The sequence below is a fragment of the Physeter macrocephalus genome, chromosome 4 (assembly GCF_002837175.3).
Source record: "Physeter macrocephalus isolate SW-GA chromosome 4, ASM283717v5, whole genome shotgun sequence".
NCBI classification, from domain to species: Eukaryota; Metazoa; Chordata; class Mammalia; order Artiodactyla; family Physeteridae; genus Physeter; species Physeter macrocephalus.
The window spans coordinates 25,946,183-25,954,375 of NC_041217.1; the positions used below are offsets into that span (position 1 = coordinate 25,946,183).

Consider the following 8,193-nt stretch of genomic DNA (forward strand, 5'->3'; position numbering starts at 1 on the left):
GCTGCACTTTGGCGTAAATTGCAATCGATTAGGGATCGTTTCTCAGACTCAAGTTAGAAGTGAGAGTTCAGATAAGTGAGGCCGCCATTGCTGCTTTGAACACCTCAGAAGGGGAGAATGGATTTATCAGGAGTGAAAAAGAGCTTGCTAGGAGTCAAAGAAAATAATAAAAAGTCCAGCACTAGGGCTCCTCCTCCTACCAAACGCAAAGACCGCTCTGATGAGAAGTCCAGGGATCGCTCTAAAGATAAGGGAGCCACCAAGGAATCGAGCGAGAAGGATCCTGGCAGGGATGAAACTCCAAAGAGGCGCAGCGCTTCCAGTGGTACCAGCAGCACCAGGTCTCGGTCCAGCTCGACCTCCAGCTCGGGCTCAAGCACGAGCACGGGCTCCAGCAGCAGCTGCAGCTCATCTTCGGCATCGAGCCACTCAGGAAGTTCCAGCACATCCCGCAGCTCCAGCTCCAGCAGCTCCCCTGGCTCTCCGAGTCCTTCTTGGCGCAAGCAGGACAGCAGGCGGCGTTCCCGCTCCAAATCCACACCACCCAGAAGAGATGAAAAGGAAAGGAAAAGGCGGAGCGCTTCCCCTAAACCCACCAAAGTGCACATTGGAAGGCTCACCAGGAATGTGACCGAGGATCATATCCTGGATATGTTCTCCACCTATGGGAAAATTTAAATGATTGACGTGCCTGTAGAAAGGCTGCACCCGCGTGGAGTCTGAGAATCCAGATGAGGCCGAGAAGGCGCTGAAGCACGTGGACGGAGGACACATCGATGGCCAGGAGATCACTGCCACCGCTGTGCTGGCCCCCTGGCCTCGGCCACCCCGTCAGGAGATTCAGCCCTCCCAGGAGAACGCTGCCACCACCTCCCATGTGGCGCAGGTCACCCCCACGGATGAGGAGGAGGTCGCGTTCCCCTTGGCGCAGGTCCCCGGTGCGCCGGCGCCACAGGAGCCGCTCCAGCTTCACCTCCTCCCGATACTCAGGGCCACCGAAGCTCTGCCCTGTGACTTGTATCCTATCCAACTCACTTTTGTCACTTTTCTAGACGAAGGAGGATCGGTAGGAAAGAAATCCCTCACTTACGGGCAGGCTTCGAAGGTGAAGGCAGTAATTGCTACATTTCCCCTCGCGGCAGAGTTCCGGCTGCAGGAGCGCTGTTGGTTTGGGGTCGTGCTTATGAAGATGCCCTCCAGTTTTCTGGCTAGAAAGCTCCCACGTTTTTAGTTCCTGACAGGCAGTTTAGTGGCAAAGCCAGCAGGGATGAGCCGGGGGCTCCAGGAGGTGGTACAGCCCCAGCCTGGGAGCATGTTTTCCCCTTCCACAGGTGACCTGGGGCCGATCTGGTGGCCTGCTCGTGCCCTAACCTGCTGGCCTACAGGGTCCCACAGGAAAGGGTGTGCTTTTACACAACTGCCGTTCCTGTTAGCCTGGCCCTGCTCCCCTGCTTAAGTCCTCTTCTGACCTCTAGGGCCAAATACCCGAAATGGTTCTTTTCATGTGTACTCGTGTGCGTGCACACACACACACACACACACACACACACACATCTCCCTTTCTCTTTGAAACTGGTAAGTTGAGAGCCAGCTCTGTCGGGTCATCACAGAACTGCCTCCTCTCCCCCCCGCGCCCCCCTGCCCCGTTGTGTTGGTATTCATGGTGGTCGTGCAGGTTACCTTGGCAACGTGTACATTGCTTTTTTGGCTTTTATTGTACACTCAGTACTATACATTTTCTGTTTTCAGTTTTGTAACTTTGTAGCATTTTAGATATTGTGTTTGTACTTTGTTGTGTAGAGAAAAGAATTGTGTTGAATAAACCTAGGATTAGAGTGCAAAAATAAATAAATAAATAAATAAAACATACATAGGTAGAAAGAGTTCTAGGCACTAGGTGACTTTCAGTTGCATTTGCAGGACTGTATTCAAGGCAAGGGTCTACATGTAGAGGGGATGGTGAAGAACAAGGTACAGGGAATGTGAAACATGCCTTGGGAACACCAGTGGTTCTGGATTTATTGTAAGAGGTACATGGAACCAAAGTTTCTCTGGGAGGGAGGGATAGGAGTGCTTAGAGGAGAGGAAGGCCATTATTCAACATGAATGATGCTGACCTCACAGTCTTCTGCATAATCATCTGTCCTTACCGTATAAGCAATGCTGTGGGGCAGAGAGGCAGCACTCATGTGCTGACAGCGCCCCTAGTGGAGAGGAGGAGAGTTTGCACCCAGGTCACAGCACGGCCTGTGAACCCTCAGTCTCAGCCCTCAGCTTCTCCGTTTTCTATAACTCTTTAATATCAGATAGTCCAATCTGTCCATGCCCTTGAGGATGAAGGTCATTTTCTTGACTGTGGGAGAGTGGGGATTTCAGTGTGAAAATGCTGTGGGAGAGAGAGCTTAAGATTGCTTTACGGAAGGGCTTACCTTCCTTATTCCATGTTAACTTCAACTTTCTTTTCTTTTTCTTGTGCAAGTGTGGCATAGATTAGCCAGCAATTCACCATATTCATTTCCTTTTCCTCTGTATGCTGATAAACTACATTTTCCACCTGCCTTGCAGGTAGAGGCAGCCTGGCAACTGGGTTCTGGCCAATGGAGTGTGAATGGAAGTGACATATATTACTTTCCGGTCACATACATAAAATCCTGTCTCGCATACTCTTCCATGCTATTCTCCTTTCCTCTGGATTTATACAGAATCTCACAACTTACTTGATAGCCATATGTTGTTGAGGATGGAGGAGCTGCAAGATGAAAAGGAAAGATTTCCTGGATTACACCTTTTAGGAGGTCTGTACATTGTTCAGGAACACTCATTTTAGACTACATGTGGCCAAGAAACAAACCTTTTTTGATTAAGCCATGGAAAGTTTACACATTGCTTGTTATAGCAGCTAGTTTACTTGAGCGAATGCAAAACTAATATGGAATCTTTAGAGGAAAGTTTGGAAAAATCTGTAAGCAAAAAATGAGAGAAAAAATAAGCATCTGCAATTCTAAACCTGATGATAACCACGTTAATATTTTGCTGTAGAATCCTAGCTTTTAAGAAAGCAGGGTGCTGAAATGGGGAAAAAGAATGACTGGAAATAGAGAGACCAGGAATCGGGTCACCATTTCCCCCTAAATAGCAGAGCTTTGGTTTCTCTATGAAAAAAAAGAAAGAGCTTTGTCACCTGTGTTGTCCAAAGATGGGGGTTGGGGGTTGGGGATTGGAGAGAAAAGAAGAGGGAGGGAGAGAGAGAAGGAGGGAGAGAGAGAAGCAGGGAGACAGAGAAGGAGGGAGAGAGAGAAGGAGGGAGAGAAAGAAGGAGGGAGAGAGAGAAGCAGGGAGGGAAGCGTGGGGTTGTTGCCTACAAGGGAGTGATTGTGTAACCCCACAGTACTTCCTTTTTAACTAGTGATCAAAACACCCAGAAAACTTCAAAAAGCTAAATGCTCAGGGAGAGGAGGTACAAAGGGAAGCCATGCACGTGACACTGTGATGAGTGAACCAGGGAGGAGAAAGCGCCAGCATTCTCTTTGGTTCTGGCCCGCGCTCTGGGGAGCTGTTGAGCTGCTGTGAGCGGAAGTGGCCCTCTGTGCAGCAAAGGCCATTGCTCCGCTGAGTATTCACCCTCAGCAAAGAGCCAGTGCACGTTTCTGGGTAGCCCAGTTCTACCTAGATTGCACTGCAGGTGTCAAAAAAGGCTGTTTTAGGTCGCTCCTAATAATATCTCCAGCACCTCAGAGCTGTACATCCAGGGGACAGAGTGGACACTGAGGGACAAGCAGACCCCAGTCATGTCCTGACCACCACATTTCTCTCCACCTCTTGGCCATTTCCGGCAGCTGATTGCCAGTGGCCGGAGGCGGAGAGAGAACAGCAGCACTGAGCCCGCAGCAATGTGAGGTAGCAAGTGGCATGCATGAGGACAAGGGACCCCACTTCAGGTCCCGTCCCGGTTGCTCAGGCCCCACCTTGGCCAGGCATCAAGGCTGCATGTTGTTCATTTAAATAGGAACATCCTGACCAAGCCTTTGAAGACAGGAATCACCCATCCCAAACCAGACACGGCCCACCAGTTGCCAAGAAGGAAGCCAAAGATGGTGAATGATTAGCAGAGCTGGCAGACAGCTCCAGAGTCTGTGGACACCAAGTGCCTCGAAAGAGTTTCCTGAGGAAAACTCAGCTTGACCACAGGAGCCCACGGAAGTCCTTCATGGCCTGGCTGCTCCACGGCGAGACTCCAACTCAGACCTGTCTCCCCTACCCACCACCCCACGTTCTTGAGGGGCCCCAGGCACAGCCACTGCCACTTGTCTGGCATGAAATACCAGGATGAGCCAGAATGCCTTCAGGAATTCAGTACATATGAATTTACTAAATGTTGTGAGATAATCTTGCCCTCACAAAGCTTACGATATAGTTAAAGGTGTAGTAGACTCAGACACGCACAGGAAATACACAAATTACACACTAATTAGAGAATGTCATGCTGAATGATGAGTCGAGTGCAGATTAGAATAGTTCAATGACAGGAGATGTTCCTGGGGGAGGTTCAAGGTTGGTCAGAATCATCCCTGGATATGTCTTAGAAAACTGCCAGAAACTCAGGGAACATTCTAGTGTCAAGTACTTTCAAAAGCCTTTATACCAACTTGAAAGGAATCCCTCAGTTCTTATCGTTGCAGGGCCAACATGGCTAAGAACCCAGTGCTGTACTGGGTGTGCTGTAGAGTGGCAGGGCCAATTAAGGCCGGCCCCCCGAGTCTCTAATGCTAAGACAAGGGCACCTGTGGGGGAAGGCATGGGACCTCGAGATCTGGAATGGGGAAACAGGGGAGGCTGAGAGGTTTGAACTCCCCAATTCCATAGGACCTCTCTTTCTGACGGAGGGAACCCGTCTTCCCACGTGAGAGAAAAAGGCTTCCTCTGCATAAACACCTTTCAGTGACTGCACCCGGCACGGTCCCGTCACCAGGGGGTGCCAGTCTTTGTAGGACCTACTCCCACCACTCTTAATACCTCCATGTCCCTAACAAGAGCAGATCCCAACACAGCCCAGACAAGGGGGCGCAAGACCTGGCCTGAGGTGAGAGAGGGAACAGACCCACCAAAAGGGTTACAAGACCTCACCAATCGGCATTGGCAAGAGTATGGGGAACGAGGCTGTGAATGAATTCTAAAGGTGTTTGACTGTAAAATGAAATTGAAGGGTTGATTGAGCCTCATTTATCAATATGAGTTGACTCTCCTGAGATTCTAGGTTTAATACGTGGCTTGAGCATCTGGGAATAGTGTAAATATCGATAGTTGGCTAGTTTGGCCAATTGAAACCTGGGCTCAGTGGCGGCCTACAGTCAGCAAAGTTGACATACTGGAACTTCCCTGGCAAACTCTAGAGAAGCACTGCCAAGCAGAACATTCTGCAAGGATGAGAAGTTCCTAAAATCTGTGCTGTCCACTTTGATAACTTCTAGCCACTTGTGGCTATTGAGCACTTGAAATGTGCTCAGTGCAACTAGGGAAGCGAAGTTTTCATTGTAATAGATTGAAATGTAACTAGCCACATGTGGACAGTGGCCATTGTAGCAAACGGTGCAGAGCTGCTGTAAAGAGCCTGAAGGCTCAGGAAATGACGAGGTGACTTCTCTTTTGGCTGAGCCCACTCTCGCTGCATGCCATGGGTTTTGATACATAGAGCGCTTTCACTGTCATTCACTTCTGAATAATTTCTCCATTTATTTTGTCATTATTACTTTATTTATTTTTTATTTAACCCAGAAGTTATCTGGAAAACGTTTCTCTTTTTATTTCTATCAGCCTTATTTTATGCATATAGAGGCCGCAGTGTTAACGCATTAAAACTGATAATTGTTATATCTTCTTTGTGAGTTGAAGGGAACAGAAAGGACAAAATATACGTGTCCCTTTTAATGTTACTGATTCTCATCTTTAGTGTTCTTTTGTCTGATGTTAGTATTATAACATCTATTTTCTTTTATTATTTTTCTAGTCTACTTAAATGCCTAAGTTTTCAGCCTTTCTGTGCCCACTTGTTGAAGCATATGTCTTATAATCAGCATATAACTTGACTTTGTATTTTAACCTGTTCTGAAAATCTATTACTTTGACAGGGGAATTTAAGATACTTACATTTACCGTGATCATTGATATATTTGGACGTATTGGTAGAATTTTATTTTATGCTTGCATTGTTTCTTATTTTAGTCCTGACCCCAGTTCTGCTTTTAAAACTATTTCCAAAGGACTGACTAACTTACATTGACTAGAATTAAAATTTCTTCTAAAACAAAGATATGTCTGTTAGAATCGGAGGCGATGGGAACTTGAGGCTGGCGATACTTTACTGTGCTTCTGTGTTCGTCCACTCTCCTCACCCCTCTGGCTCCAGCTTTGTAAAACTTTACAGACCATCCTGTTGAATCCTGAAACCTTGACATTCCATATAGGCATGTCACATAGGCAAAGTTGTCTTTGGGTTCTCATGGCACCAATTGTTTTGTTTTCTTTGTTTTTTTTTTGTTTTATTTGTGGTACGTGGGCCTCTCACTGTTGTGGCCTCTCCCGTTGCGGAGCACAGGCTATGGACGCGCAGGCTCAGCGGCCATGGCTCACGGGCCCAGCCGCTCTGCAGCATGTGGGAACTTCCCGGACCGGGGCACAAACCCGCGTCCCCTGATTCGGCAGGCGGACTCTCAACCACTGTGCCACCAGGGAAGCCCGGCACCAGTTTTTTTGCAACAACCTCTGTTCTTTCATTCCTCAAATAAATGAATTTTATATGTGAAATTTAACAAAAACCAAGGCCTTACCCCACTCTTCAGAGCAGCACCATCTAAGGCAGCAGTTATTGGTCAGTATCTTTTCTGCCTGCTAAAAAATACACTTTGAGACATCCTAACAAACAATAGGATGTGGTGGTTAGTAGTCCAGACCCTGGGCCTATTCTGCCATGGCTGGAATCTCAGCTTTGTCACCTTCTCTGTCGACCGATAGCTATAAGGTCTCAGTGCAGTAACTTATCTTCTCTAGGCCATGCTTTCCTCATAAGAAATACAAGGTCAATTATAATACCACTCGGAGGATTACTGGGAGGATTGGAAGAGGTAATCTATGTGAAAACACTCAGCACAATCCTCGGCACACTGTAGGGACTCAGAAAATGATAACTGATATTCCTTTTCTTTTTTCTTTGGCTGCACCATGGCGGCATGTGGGATCTTAGTTCCCCAACCAGAGATCAAACCTGTGCCCCCTTGCAAAGGAAGTGTGGACTCTTAACCCCTGGACCGCCAGGGAAGTCCCAATAACTGATATTCTTAACAATGATCTTCGTCCATACCCAGGACTCAAAATAAGACCAATTTCACCCAAATCGGCCTTTTCTTAATCCCTCCCAGAAGGAGAGCTGTGGAACTTCTTGAAGACTCATGACATCTCTATGAAGAGACATAATCTACTTGTCCTGCTATTCTTAGCATCCCAAAGCTGAGAGAAGATCTACATCCATGAACAGGGGGTCCAGGGTTTAAACAGGTGCTACATGCACTGGCCTCGTACTGATAACCTCTGCCCTCTTTGTACGTTTTGTCTGCAGTTGCTGTATTAAGAAGACCTGGCCTGAAAGAAATATTGAGTCCTGGATCTTTTCATGTCCCAAATTAACTTTAATGAGCAAACAGGGAAAGATCAAGAGGGCTGCGACTGGGACTTGGGGGAAACTTTGAAGCAGAAGCCAGGAAGGGGTAGATGCCCTCTGGAACTGGGCCAGCGTTTGCTTCTGATGACAGCGAACCCTCAGATCTTGTTCATCTGAGCTGAAATCAAGGGGCTCTGGTACCAGAATACCTGAGATTTCACCTTTTACAATGAATGCCTCTGTGTTCCTCATTCAACAAACATGTGTTGAATACCTACTATGAGCAAGTAACTTGCTCTAATGCTTTCATTGTATGCTTTGGGTAATACCAAGGTGAATAGACGCTGTCACGGCCCACAGGGATTTTTTCTTCTAGTAGAGGAAATTAGATGTACACAAATGGCCACGCTGGGGGCCGGAGAGGGGACTGTGACATGTCAGATAAAAGGTACAAAGTTCCATCTGATGGAAGAAGAAGCCATTGCTTCCACCTTGGAAGGAACCAAGACTGCTGTATGCAGGTAGTTAGATGGGAGCTGCCC

At 47.5% G+C, this 8,193-nt stretch overlaps 1 pseudogene; it reads left to right on the forward strand.

The window, feature by feature from the left end:
• The first annotated feature begins 6 nt into the window (after positions 1-6).
• LOC102993656 (RNA-binding protein with serine-rich domain 1-like) lies at positions 7-1,052 on the forward strand (annotated as a pseudogene).
• Positions 1,053-8,193: the final 7,141 nt, after the last annotated feature.